We start from the raw sequence: 15,128 nt of genomic DNA on the forward strand, positions 1-15,128 counted from the left end.
TGAAAGACACGAAAATGAAAGTACTAGTTGCACAATCTGTTCCTCAAGACAGTCAGAAGAGGGGTACGAATCAAGCCAGTCATCCTACAGCTCCCGGTAAAGGGACATGCAATTATTGTAAACAGCCAGGTCATTTTATAAACGAGTGTGCAGTTCTGAAACATAATATAGCTACTGGTAAAACTAAAGAAAGACCACGTCCGTCTAGACAAGAACAAGTTTCACAGACTTCTCAGCCACAGAATGCACAACAGACAGTTCCAGCACCGCAGCCTATTGCTGCAACACAGCATGTTACACAGCAGATGTACCAGTATGCACAGTCTGAGTATCCAGAGTATCAGCCATATTCATGAAACAGCCTAGAGAGGGAGGTAGGCTTGCCTCTCATCGAGATTCCTGTAGATCAAGAGGGTCCCTATGTTCATAGTCAAGTACTAGGGAAAGACAGAAAGTTTCTGATTGATACAGGGGCAAGTAGGACGACCATCAGTCACGCCGAAGTTCCAGGGGCTCCGCTCTCAGGCTCTAGAAATGTTTCCCTTGGATTTTCAGGAAAACCTATTGTAAACGAGATATCTAAGCCAGTTACTCTAGAAGTAGGTCCATTGTCCCGCACTACTGATCTATTACTTACTAAGTCATGTCCAGAAAATGTGTTAGGCATTAAGACACTGAAAGAATTAGGTGCAGTCATATGTTGCTCCCCAGAGGGAATACGACTGTTTCTACGTGACTTCAAGGGTCACTATGTATTACGAGATTTTGATCCGAGATTGTCTAATGTCCCGCAGCATCTATGGGCGCAAGGTCCAACTGATGTAGGTTATATGCAAATCACACCCCATCGTGTGACTCTCAAACCAGGTGTAGTGTTACCACGAATCAGACAGTACAGATTGCCACCTGAGGCTGTAGCAGCCTTATCCAAAATTATTGACGAGCTCATCGCTCAAGGAGTAGTTGTAGAAACTGACTCCAATGTATGTAATTCTCCGATCATTCCAGTCATGAAACGTACTGATCCAAATGCACCCCCAGTATATCGATTAGTGATTGACCTTCGAGAACTTAATAAATGTATTATTCCCCAGTACCCAGTTGTCCCAGATATCTCTTCCCTATTGACAGCCATTGATTCCGAAGCCTCATTTTTTACAGTCATAGACCTCAAGAACGCGTTTTTCAGTGTCCCCATTCATCCAGACAGCCAGTTTCTTTTCGGATTTTGTTTAAATGGAAGGAGCTATATGTTCACACGAGCTCCTCAAGGTTTCACAGAAAGTCCTAGTATTTACAGTCAAGCGCTTAAGAGACAACTAGACAATATTCACATGCCAACTGACACTGCCCTGCTCCAGTATGTCGATGATCTACTGATCACAGCCCGTTCTGAACGTGCTTGCGAGCGAGCATCACTTACAGTCTTGTATTTCCTAGCCGAGATGGGGCACAAGGTGTCCCCTTCGAAGCTTCAATTCTGTGTCCAGCAAGTGATCTACTTAGGCCACTTACTGTCCAAGTGGGGTAGGCAGTTGACACCTGACCGTATCCAGTTAATAGCGAGTCTTCCTCAGCCCAAGACACAGAAGGAGGTACGTGCTTTTATCGGCCTTACTTCTTATTGCAGACAATGGATTCCTCAGTATGCATTTCTAGCTAAACCACTGATACAGTTAACGACACAGGAGGCAGCCGTATCGACTGTCCTCCCTTGGACATCTGAACATACACTTAGTTTCAATGAGTTAAAGAAAGCTTTATGCCAAGCTCCAGTTCTAGCTACACCGAACTACAGTAAGCCTTTTACACTTTTCGTCACTGAACGCGAAGGTACAGCATTATCTGTTCTCACACAAGATCAAGCAGGACAATACAAGCCCTGTGCTTATTTTTCGAGCACATTAGATCCTGTAGCCCAGGCTCTCTGCCTGCGTGCCTCAAGTCAGTTGCAGCCACAGCACTAGCTATCAGACAAAGTGATTCCATAGTATTAGGACATTCCTTGACAGTACAAGTTCCACACTCCGTGGAAGTTCTTTTAAACCGAACCCAGACTCAACACTTGACAATTGCACGTTTAACAGGTTATGAATTGACACTGTTCCAGCCACACATAGAAATCAGACGCTGCAACGTTCTAAATCCTTCTACACTGTTACCATCAGTTAATTCAAATCCTGCCACACACGACTGTGTGGAAGTAGTTAACATTATGACTAAGCCAAGACAAGATCTGACAGATATTCCATTACCAGATCCCGACCTGACACTTTATGTGGATGGTTCATGTATGAGAACAAGTACAGGAGAACTAGTAGCCGCGTATGCAGTGACTACTGACACTGACGTTATAGAAACACACCGTATTGACACCCTGTCTGCTCAAGCAGCAGAGCTAGTTGCTCTGGCTCAAGCCTGCATACACGCTAAGAACCTGAAAGTTAATGTTTACACAGATTCACGCTACGCATTCGGAGTCGTACACGACTTTGGAGTGCTCTGGCAGGAGAGAGGTTTCATGACTTCTCATGGAACCAAGATTCAGCATGGTCTCCTTATTCAAGCTCTGTTAGATGCCATACACTTACCGACATCTATTGCTATCATGAAGTGCAAAGCACATACGAAAGTTACTGACACTATTTCTCAAGGTAATGATCTAGCAGATCGCACAGCCAAGCTTACAGCACAGACTCCAGACATTCCAGTTAATCCGACACAGACACATACTCCAGATCCGACTACCTGTATGACAGTTAAGGACCCTACTCAAGATGTCATAGATATCCAGTTACATGCTACTCCCGATGAAATCAAGAAACGGTCCGAACAAGGAGGGGTCCAGACAGATCAGGGATGGGTAACGAAGGGTAGAGCCACATGGTTTCTCCCCGACTCTATGGTTCAAGTCATTATCAATACCGCACATAGTCCAGCACATTTAGGAGAAAAAGCTATGTTAGATAGTATCCAGAACATTTGGTTCAACAAGCATTTACGAGCTGCAGCCAAGCAGAAAGTCCGTACCTGTATGATATGTTGCCAGTTTAATCCAGGTAAAAGTGTCCCGGTGGAACAAGGTGGATTCCAGCCCCCTGACCACCCTTTTGAAGTCCTCCAGATGGATTATATTCAAATGGAGCGATGTCGAGGTTTCAAGTATGTCCTTGTAGTTGTATGCGCTTTGTCCAGATGGACAGAGGCATACCCAGTTCCCGATTACACAGCCGCGACCACTGCCAAGCAGTTGGTTCGTGAGTTCTTCCCCCGTTATGGACTCCCTAGAGTCGTATATTCTGATAACGGCCAGCCATTCTCATCTGAGCTCATGAAACACATTTCCCTGTTGTTAGGGTACCAGTGGAAGTTCCATTGTGTGCGCCATCCTGAAGCAGCTGGTCTCGTAGAGAGACATAATCAGACCCTGAAAATCCGTATTGCCAAGATTTGTAAAGAGAAAGGTGTAGACTGGCTAGTAGCTCTGCCAGTCGCTTTGTTTTATATGCGCATGGTCGCACATTCCAGATCAGGTCTGTCCCCGTATGAGGTCGTATTCGGCCGCCCCCCTAATATGTGGGGTACACCTAGACCCCGAAGTATTACAGATGTTTCAAGTAATATGCTGACAGATTACCTAGCTTCCTTGATGTCTGCCCTACACTCTTGTCGTTCACAGGTTGCCGCCGCATTTCCAGACAATACCGAGGTGGCACCGCATGAAATCGTTCCCGGATGCATGGTTCTTGTGAGGAACTTTGATCGTTCAAGTCCGCTGGAGCCCCGCTGGAAAGAACCCAAACAGGTCCTCCTGGCCACCCGTACTGCCGTCAAGCTGGAAGGCAGGAAGGGCTGGGTCCACCTGTCACATGTGAAGAAGTTTTATGGATTGAAGCCTGTTTTAAAGAACATTTCCCAGGATTTGAAAGACTGCCAAAGTACTATTCTTAAGGACTGTCCCGCAAAAGACAATGATACTAAACCCTCCCTGTTAGAGAAAACTCCGCAACAGGAGTATAAGCAAAAATTAAGGTCTAGTAAAATAAGTCAGCCAGTTTGATTGTCTAAGTCCTCCCCTAGGTGAAACGGTTAGACCGGTTTCTGACATGTATAAAATAGACCCCCATAGTGAGAGAGTTAGTCAAAACTCAATCCGATGTATCGTTTTTCTAAGTTTCATATTGTTTTTCAGCCTCATGATTACCTGCACAGGTTATGCTTTTTATTTGTATTTTCCAGTTTCTCATGTAAATAAGTCTTCTATTGCTACAGTAGAGCACACGTTTAGTGATCTGCCTCCTCATGAACTCTCATATCGTCTTGCTATGCGTAATAATTCCTTTATCCGCATGTTACATTATTCACACCAGACCAGCAATGCCACTAATTGTTGGGTGTGTGGTCGACTCCCCCCATTCCAGACACCGAAGGGAGTTCTGCCACTCTTTCCTTATCCATTTTCACATAATGGTTCGTGTGGAGCATGGTCCACGTTAACGTCATCCTCAACAGATATGTCTTTTCTTAACAGTACATGTTTTCCAGACAAGCAAGGTCTTCCCCACAGAACAGGGTTAGATCTAGCAAATGAAGTTTATAATCTAGGTAATTATTCTTCGAATTTCATGGTCCTGAATGTTCAGTCTGATACTACTCCAGACTTACCTACTATGTCAGTACTACCAGTTAAAGGCGAATTATGTGTCAGAAAGAATGGTACCATACATGTAGGCCATAGTGATTGTACTACTATTGTCAAGTATAGTGACAGTAGGAAATCTATTTTCAAAGCTTCACGTCATTCTTATTTTGTTTGTGGTCAGACTGCATATGTTCGTCTGCCCCTCGATTGGGAGGGAACCTGTTACATTGCCTTCCTACTGCCACCAGTTTTTCTAGCCCCACCTGACTATCATAGGAATTCCCACCTAGTACATACTAGACACAAGAGAGACCTCCCGATTGTCGATTATACTGAAACTGCTCTAGAACAATACATAGATATCAATAAAGGTGTCTTCCCTTATTTAGGTACTGTCGTGAATAGTAAACTGATACGTAGATTAACGAGAACCCTTGAAGCAGTAGTGATTGAGACTACTTCTGCTCTAAGTAACTTAACCGAAGAGCAATCCTTTATGAGAATTGTCGTGCTCCAGAATCGTCTCGTCCTTGACGTCATACTGGCCGATAGGGGCGGGGCATGTAGAGTCATCGGATCTAGTTGCTGCATTTTCATTCCTAATAACGCACCGTCTGTTTATTCAGCTATTACCAGACTCCATAAAATTGCCCATATGTTACACCAAGATCCAGGCACCTGGACATGGTCCGGTTGGTTCTGGAATATAATTTCCGCCTGGGGATGGAAAGTATTGTCTTTTCTAGGTATTGCAGTAGCGATCATATTCAGCTGCTGCCTATGTTTACAATGTGGCCCTGCGATTTGCGGCATTTGTGCTACCTCTTGTATTCCTAGTCCCAAGTCCCGTTCTAAATCCAGTTCCAAGAAAATTCGAGACGAGCAAATGATACTGTATGAAATGATAGATGGTATCATGAATATTGATGTTTCCTGATGGAAACGTAGTGACAAGGAGGGAATGTGGAAAAGTAAATTTTGCCATGTTCTGTGTCCCTACGTGTTCCCCATCTTATGTTATGTGTGCATGATTAATATGCATATGTATTCCCCATGTTTGATTAAAGACGCAATTACAGTTGTGTCCATCCCTAGTATGCCAGTTTCCAGTTCTCGTGAATACTACGAATATCAGGCCTATGTAAAGTTACGTTGCCACGTTTCCCAGTGTGCACGTTATTTCATTGTAAAGTCCCCGTTTCTAGGCCTCAAAAGGGCCTGGACACCAGATTCAGCTCCTGTCTCCTGAGCCCTCGCTGAGGAGCGATACAGCCCCCACCTGTATCCTCGACCCTTCACTTACTTCCTGCCTCACAGTGCCCGGCTCGGCCTGGCTCTGCCTACGAGTCTGCCAAGAATATGTTATGATTCTAGTTATCAGTTCAGCCCTCCTTCACTGCATTCCTAAGCTACTGAATCGCATCAATAGTTTCCGTCACAGTCTAGCCTTTACGTCTCCATGTAAGAGAAATACTGTATTTATGGTCATTTAATATTCTTCATCACGCACTACATGTAGAATAATGCATGCACCAGTCTTAGAGTCTGTTAGCCTTTACCCCGATAACTTTTAGTTTATATCAACATGTTCTCTAAACATCAGATACTAGATAGTGGTTAGGTACATGTCGCCCTGACTCTCCAGACTTCAGTCTCTACTCCTAGCACAGAGTTCATAGCCCCCAGCTTCTCCTAGTAACACGTCATTGTCAGTTTGCGCGCACCATTTAGGTTAGAGGTCCCGGCTCCTTAGGTAGCCCCCTCCATGTTTCCGCCCCATTTATGACATATTCCGTTACGTTTACATCACATGTCTATGTATACGCCTCCTGTTACACCCACTTTCACCCTTATCTTTCGCGACTGCTATTGACCACACCCACTGCTCCGCCTACTGTATTCATTGTAATGCAACTGTTTTAGTATATATGCTTGTGTATTGTTATTAAAGTTAGCGCGCTCATCCCAGATCCAGCCCCGGCAGCTGCCGGGCCACGCCAGTCCAATCCTGCCCCCCTGCCGGGCCCTGTCATCCTATTCCTGTGCAGGTTGTCCTGTTCCTGTCCTTATGCTGTATTAAACCTGCAAACTCCTACTACCTCGAATCTTGACTCTTATTTATTGAGCTATCTGTTATTGCTATGTCCAGTAAAACCTAGATCCGGTATTATTTATTTATATACCACAATAAGTATGTTATTTTTTACCCCAACGCTATCCAACACTTTCTCTACTGTTGCACTCTCCTGAGTGAGAATAGTTATTTGTACCCCTACGCTATCCAACACTTTCCCTAGTGTTGAACTCTCCTGAGTGTGAATAGTAATTTTTACCCCTACGCTATCCAACACTTTCCCTACTGTTGCACTCTCTGGAGTTGGAATAGTAATTTTTACCCCTACGCTATCCAACACTTTCCCTACTGTTGCACTCTCTGGAGTTGGAATAGTAATTTTACCCCTATGCTATCCAACACTTTCCCTACTGTTGCACTCTCTGGAGTGAGAATAGTAATTTTTACCCCTACGCTATCCAACATTTTCCTTACTGTTTTGGGGGGGGGGGGGGGAGTTGGAATAGTATTTTATTCCCTCTGTTACTTACTATGTTTTGTATTGTTTTAGTTAATGTGGTATATAATTAATTAAAAAAATATTAAAAATAAATGTATTTATTTTTAATTTGTTTTGCATAATTATTTAATTTTTATTTATGTTATTATTTTATGTGTATAGATGAATTTGTAATATATAATATTTTTAATTATTTATAAGTTATTACAATAAATATTACAACTGATTATTAAGTATATTATATATATATATGTATATGTTTAATTATTTTTGTATTACATTATGTATATTACTTATTAATTTTAAATAATATATGTTGTACTATGTTTATTATATTTTTTAATTAATTTTACATATTTTTTTAATTTAAAAAAACTATATTTTTTTTAAAAACTATATATTTGACATCTATATTTTTTCTCAATATTTTTGTACTTACCTTTTTGTAGATAGGATGTCGATATTGTTGATATCGATAATATTGCTCCGATATTTTTGTAGGTTGATATTTTGTCTTTCTATATTTTGTCATACATCCATCCTAACCACAACCCTCCCCTGGATCAAAGTCAAAACACAGCACTTCCCCAAGGCGAAGTAATAATACCAATCCAAATGTATGGAATATAACACATATACATTTATTAATACACTACTTGAACAACGGCAGGCCGAATGCATTAGATATGGCAGACTCCCAAGTAACAAATGGTTAACTGGAATAAATTATCAAAAATAGGTTGCAATATATATAGGTAGTAATGAATGGAAAAGGAATAAGAAAGGAGTGGCAAGATTAGAAAGAAATAAGAAAAGATTTGGCTTAGGAACACCTCACCGACTGTTTCAGCACCATCCTGCAAGACAAGCTGAGGGTAGTACGGTTCTGCAGCCTCGACAGGGGGTCAGTCAGGACACAAATTCCTTCGCAGTCCACAGCAATACGTCTATTCTGTGGTAAACGTCCATCTAGCCCACGGAGGCCCCTCACTTTAATACCATTTCTAACGTGAAACGAAGCTTCTAGAAAGCCCGCCCCTTCTCATTGGAAAACCGGGCTGGCTCGTACCAGTCCGCATCAAGGTCAAGACAGTGGCAGGCCAAGCCTCTGTATTTTGGCCTTGAGGCGGAGTTTGTACGTTCCATAGATAATATCCAGTTCGCTTTGGTCAGTGAGGTGCGAAAAACAAGCGAGGAGCAAAACATGCCCTCCCCACCTTGTGAAGCACAGAAAATGGCGACAGTCGAGAAAATTGACTCAGTTCTGCAAGCACTGTCATGCACATAAAGAAGCTTTAAGCAGAGCAACATTAGTAAGCAAGGTGGCATAAGATTATGTCAAAGCCAATAGCAAGCACTGCCGTGAAGCAAGATAAAGTTAAAGAACAAGATTGACACGAGGCCATGTCAAAGTCAATGGTAAGAGCTTATATCAAAAGGTACTATTAGATATTTATGGGAGAAACGACAGAAAAGAAAATATCCCGCATCTACCAGTCACTGGTTATCCACTGTTCCTCCTCCCTTTACGGCTTGCGGTCTGCCTGGGAGCTGGATGTTGGAGAAATCGACGAGGAGGGATGGAGGGAGGCCCTCGCGGCCCCGAGGGAGGCGGCCATAGCCGTACGGCTACGCTTTATCCAGTTTAAATACCTGCACAGGGCTTACTACACGAGAGAGAGGCTGTGGCGAGCCGGATTGATTGCCTCCCCCGATTGTCTGAGGTGTGGCAGGGAAGTGGGCACGTTCCTTCACACTGTGTGGTCTTGTGGGGCACTGGAGAGGTCCTGGGGGCGTGTATGGGACTGTCTGGACGAGGTACTGGGTTGGCAGCTCCCGCGTACATCGCAGCTGGGCCTCCTGCATGTCCTGGAACAGGTGGGTGGCAACATATACAAAAGACACTTATAACTCCTGGGTCTTACAGTGGCCAAGAGGGATGTGGCCCGCGCCTGGAAGGACCCTAGGGCTCCCCCGATAGAGGTATGGAAACGAGGCTTGGACTACTACATGGGGCTGGAGCGTCCAGTGTTTGAGGACCGTGGCTGCCCTAGAAAGCACTATAAAATCTGGAAGAGGTGGGCGGACTACAGGGGGCTGTGGCTGGAGCCGCCGCCGCGACAGGATGCAACTGAAGACCTATTGTCCTGAGAACCAGGGTGGGGGTGCGAGTGTACTATAACGTTTGCATTGACTAATTAGCTTGGATCAAGGTGACCGTCGTGAACAGGGCTAGGGTGGGACCCGGGAGGGGGTGGCGTTCCGGGGTTGGGGGGATACGGGTAGTTTAATGTACAATGCTGATCCTGCTTACTGTATTGATTGCTATGTTTTTCTTTCTTATTCTATGCTCACAGCCCCTCCGGTGTTCGGAGTACTGTGGATATCTTGCAATCATATTTGACTTATCAATAAAATTGGTTCTGAAAAAAAAAAAAAGGTACTATTCCACATAATTGTTCTCACTAGGCAGATATATATCGGTCTACAATAAGGCTAGAATGAAATAACACGCTAAAGTCAGTTTAACATGGTGAAGGTTGGTGGTCATCATCAAGTACCCGACCACAAGAGTGGCTCATTCATAACAAGAACCGGTAACTCAGTCCCCGTCTCCTGAAAACTAAAAACATAAATAAATTAAAAATACAAAAATGTATTCAATAAATTTAAAAAATGAAGGAGTAGGGGTATCCTGACCCCCCGTCCCCCGGACAATGTGGGGTGAGGGGAGTGGGACCACACTGGGCACAAAATGATAGAAAATATTTTTGGAGTTCTCCAGGGCTACGCTGGTTCCTGCGAGGTACTCGCAAGATTAAAATATTTAAAAAATATTTAAAAAGGGGACTGGGCCTGGTGTCTGCTGTGGTTTCCCGCCAAAAGGGTGTTGGCCATGAGGCATTGGGCTGTGCTCTGCGAGGCATTGACTTACTGCGGTCAACATCACGCTGGGCTAAAGGCCTAGAGCTGTGTTGGAAGCAGGTCCTGGCCACAGGCCCGGTCCTAAAGCCGCCCCCCACGCCCACCGGCTGTGCGCGGCATAGAGTTGGTATGCACTTGGGGTGGTGGGGGGTTGGAGTTGGAGTCAGTGACTGGCCTCAGGTCCCGCAGACAGGCTGTTGGCAATGCAGCCTTCAGCTGTGCACGGCGAGGCATTGATGGACTGCAGCCAACCCCACACAACGCATGGCCAAAGGCCCTGCGCGTGGGAGGAGTTTGCTGCCCTCGGTGGAGGGAGGGGGGTGTTGACTACCTGTGGGGGTTTGGACTTAAAGGATTAAGTACTAATAGTGCCAAGTAGTACAATGTGCTAATGGCAGTCAATAGTCGCAGTAGAACAGGACCAAGGTACAGTTTGACACTGACCATGTTGGAATACAAGTAGAATACACTAACCAGGTTTATCCTAGTCAAATATTTTACCTTGTGACTTGAGCTCATTAAGTCCCAATTCACCACCGGATTACACTTCTAAAGCCTTCAAGGACCTCAGGGGAGACACTAAAAGACTCAATTGGAGGCAAGCAGAGGCCTTTCCGCCCACGCCCTGTTGCCACTGGTCAGCTGGGCTGTTGCAGGAAAGAGCCTTTTGTAGCTTTTTGTGACCCTGTTGATTTAAACAAAAGGCCAGTCTTATGACCCTTGAAGTCTACTTCTTTGTTATGGGTACAAGAGGAACACAAGGTCCAATCTCCTAGGCTCTTCTCAGGTCTCAGACAGCAGGTTCATCAGTCCTCTTATGATCTTCCACAGGTTCAGGGGTGTTTTGAAGTGGGTTCCTGGAGGTGCACATTTATGCCTGGCACAAGCTGGTGGTTGGGAATAACACCCTGGGGACACCCTAACCAATGAAATAAAGGTTTTGGGGGCTAACACTACTACTTAGGGCATTTCCAAGATGGCAAACGTCTTTGGTAATACTAAAAGTTGGCTTGGAGGTCTGGGGAGCGTACTATGGCAATCTTAGTGTCCTCCCACATCACCACTAAAATCCAGTTTTAGTCAGCCACTGAATCCCAGAATCAGACATATGGTAAAATCAAAATTGCTTTCAGCTCCAGACAGTGGATACACACAAAGTGTTTTGGCATTCTATTTCCCTCCTTTGAATTGTGACCCAATTGTTATATGTAAATCCAGCAGGCTGTGACACTGTAATATCATAGAGCGTGCCAAAATGATTGACTCCTGACTGACTGGCAAGATAAAAGAAGGGCCCTGCCCAGGTGTAAGCTAACATTTGCCTGGAACAGGGAGGTATATTTGAAGTGCATCCTAACTGACATATAAAAATATACCCCAGCAGTTCTGTCAAGCAGGATGTAACTTTCAAGCAGGACTAGGCACTTTAATGTCAAAGTGGACAATACCTGCCAATTCAGATCAGCATATTGTTTTGCTCCTGGGAGCAGCTTCACACCCCAATCACGCCAATTTAATTGTTAATTACTGGCTGGCTTAAGTGGGAGAACAAAATGCAGATTTGGTTTCCAGGAACAAAGTTACCTGTCCGGAATATTTAGGACAAATCCAACTTCTCCACTGAATAGGAGGTTTAACAATTATTAAACATAGTTGTTTAATAATTTTTCTAGCTCATCCCATTCTTGAGATACAGGATTAGTATTTTATATCATATCACAGTGTTTTTCTATGAAACAGCTACAGGAAGCTGGCTCTGTAGATACTATACCAAAAATATGTACAGTGTGCACAGAGTCCAGCGAGTGTCCAAAGGTATAGCAGAGGTTAAAGTAGATAATACTTTACTCTCAATTTAGGGGTAGCTGGGCTGAGCAGTTAGGCTTGTCAGAGGGTAGTGTGAATGTATTTTATGTACATACTCATATAACGCAGGGACACACACCCAATGAATAATTCCAGACTAATTTTTGTAACAATATTACTTTTGTTACTTTTATTTCTAGGAACAAAGTTGAACTCAGTTACAAGTAAGTAGACTTTTCTGCAATACTTTCAGATTATTGGCAAGAGGTTTGCATAGCATTAAACAATAGTTTTCTGTGCTTTTCAGTACAGAAAAATATACTTTGTATTCAGGATCACACTTAGTACAACACAGTGAGAGACCAATGCAATCCTATGGGAGAAAGACAAGTGAGTAACTTAGAAGTAAGTAAACGGTTTGAGATTCAGTCTCTAGGGGTTTTGGTCAACAGTGGGCAAGGGTCGGACCAAGCAGCACTGGGGTGGCCAGGTGCAGAGGTCACTGGGCCCAATGTTATCCTATGGAGGCTGGGGGTACCTAGAAGAGGCATCGGTTAGAGGTACCTGCGATTCAGGGACACAGGCCCAGGGGGTTAAGATCAGCAGTGGATTGGCCGCCAAATAGCACTGAGTCTGCACCATCAGCAGCACAGTGGCGGCAGGGTGCAGAGTGCCCAGGAGGCGCTGGGGGCCCAACTGAAACTAATGGAGATCCTCGGTTGGGGAAAAAGGCTGCAGGTTCGGTTCAGGAGGCTGGCTGAAGGAATCCCATGACTGGAGAGGTAGGCTGGATAGTGGGTGGACACCGGGACACCGTAGGTTGGGCACTCCTAGGCCTGGGGGCTGCAGGAGCAGGGGTGTCTTTAGGCATTGGGTTTCTCTCACCAGATCCAGTTGGGGACCCTTCAGGTTGAGACTGCAGGCATCAAGGGGGAGGTCAGGGGAGGTCATCCAACGCTGAGGTCCGGAGTCAGTAGCCAATGGCTACTGTCCCCTAGGGTGACTACACCCTTTGGGTGCCCCGTCCCTTTGGGGAGAGGGGCACATCACTACTCCTCTTGGGCCTAATTCTCCAAAGCAAGATGACAAATTTTCAAGAGAGGGGTTCACCTCAATTCCTGGCAACCCTAGGAGTGTGCGAGGGTGAGGTGGACACACCTACTATTCTTACTAATTTTCCCACCTGTCCTGCTGCCAAAAGTGGGGTTAGGAGAGGGGGGTGGGCGTCTACACTAGTTGGAGTTGCCCAAATCAGCATAACACAAGGTGAGAGTCTTTGAGGCTCAAGGCCAAGTGTTGCTGTTCCTGCAATGGGAGAAGTGAGAATCACCTCCACCCAGAGCAGGGTTGGTTTCTGACCTCCGAGAGTACAAAGGCTATCAACCCATGAGGTAAAAACCTGTATGGTGGTGGCTGGCTGGCAGGGACCAGTCAGCCAATACACTAGAAGTCAGTCGTCTTTTAGGGGGGGCATCTCTGAGATGTCCTCTGAGTGCATTTTATAATAAATCCATCACTGGCATCGGTGTGGATTTATTATGCTGAGAAGTTTGATACCAACTTCTTCGTCTACAGTAGAGACATCATGGAGCAGTGGAGTTTGTGATGACAAAATCCCAGCCCATGTACTCAAAATGGCTTCACTGCACTTACAATGTCTGTGAATGGCACAGACACTGTAGAGGCATATTGCTCATGCAGCTATGCCCTCACCTGTGGTATGGTGCACCCCAACGTAGGGCTCTGAGGCCTGCTAGAGGGGTGACTTACCCATGTCGCAGTGTTGGTGGGCAAGGCACACTGGGATGTGTGCTATGTCGACTCTTCAGTTTGGTCTGCAACAAAACACGTGGTCTGCAAGGGCAGTGTGAGGGTGCTATGGTGAAGCGTCTTTGAAGGTGACGTAATACATGCTGCAGCCCTCAGAGGCCCTCTCTGGTCACAAGGCCCTTGGTACCAGGGGCACCTTTCACAAGGGAGTTAAACATGGCGCAAAGGTGTGCCAACTGTGGAAATAAAGGTATAGTTTGGGAAAGAACACAGGTGGTGGGGCCTGGTTAGCAGGTTCCCAGCACACACAGTCAAGTCAGCATCAGGTATCTCGCAAAACGTTAGGGAGTAACCATGCGAAAAGTGAAAATAGCTTTGAGTGCACTTTCACTGTGAGGACATGTTAAAATGTAAACCTTTACATGTCCTACTTTTAAGTGCCATGCACCTAGCCTTTATGGGCAATACGGCCCACTCCGGGATAACTTATACCTATTTAAAAGGAAGGCTGAGGCCTGCCAAATTCTGACAGTTCAAACTTGCAGTTAATACCTGCAGAGCCAAGCTAGTGCTGGCAGGCCAGCAGCCATGTTTGCATTGTGACTACATTGGGTGGAACAATGAGTGCTGCAGCCCGTAGGTGACATTTAACTTACAGGCCTCTTGGTATGATATATTAGGGGCTTATAGGTAAGTTAAATATGGCAATTCAAAGTATACCAATATTACCTTGTTGAGAGGAGGAGCACAAGCACTTTACCACTGGTTAGCAGTGCACAGAGGTCCACAACCAGCAAAATTAAGATTCAGCAAAAAGGCAAAATAAAGAAACCATGGTGACTCCATAGAAACGGCAAATCTTCAACAGAAGGAAACTTTATGTAAAATTCTCTACAGATTGTACTGCACACCGCATTGGATTCATGCCTTTGATAGAGCATAAGTCGCCACAAGATGGAGAAGTGCAGGGAGGAGGGCACTCTCTTAAGCTGTGGTCATACCCCTACATTGCTTAATTTTAGAGATAAGTGTTGCAGACAATCCGCAAACCTGCACAAAAGTAGCTGCTTGTTCCAACTTAATTCTACTTGGATCCTCATCACTGGAGAAAACATACTCTGTATTCACACAAGCGCATGATTATTTCCCACAAGTTGTTGGTGAAAAAATGGTTGACTCCAGGGGAGTGGTGAAACCCGCAAATACATTGCAATGAGGTATGGTTACAAAATGATTGGTGGATTCTTAATATGGAGAAACTAATCAAGACCATACTAGAGAGGGACTTTTAGTAATAGTGGAGCATACTCGTCATCTATGTATCTAACAAAAAATGCCAAAACCCCCAAAATGGTTCAGGATGCTGAACATTCTATAGCATAGGAAAAGGAATTTGGAGTGGACTTTTCATT

At 44.8% G+C, this 15,128-nt stretch overlaps 1 protein-coding gene across 1 annotated transcript in view; it reads right to left on the bottom strand.

The window, feature by feature from the left end:
* Nucleotides 1-15,128, bottom strand: part of TMEM67 (transmembrane protein 67) — a 989,409-nt gene that overhangs the window by 936,703 nt on the left and 37,578 nt on the right. The gene's annotated exons all lie outside the window — the stretch shown is intronic.

This window comes from Lissotriton helveticus, chromosome 4_1 (genome assembly GCF_964261635.1).
Source record: "Lissotriton helveticus chromosome 4_1, aLisHel1.1, whole genome shotgun sequence".
NCBI classification, from domain to species: Eukaryota; Metazoa; Chordata; class Amphibia; order Caudata; family Salamandridae; genus Lissotriton; species Lissotriton helveticus.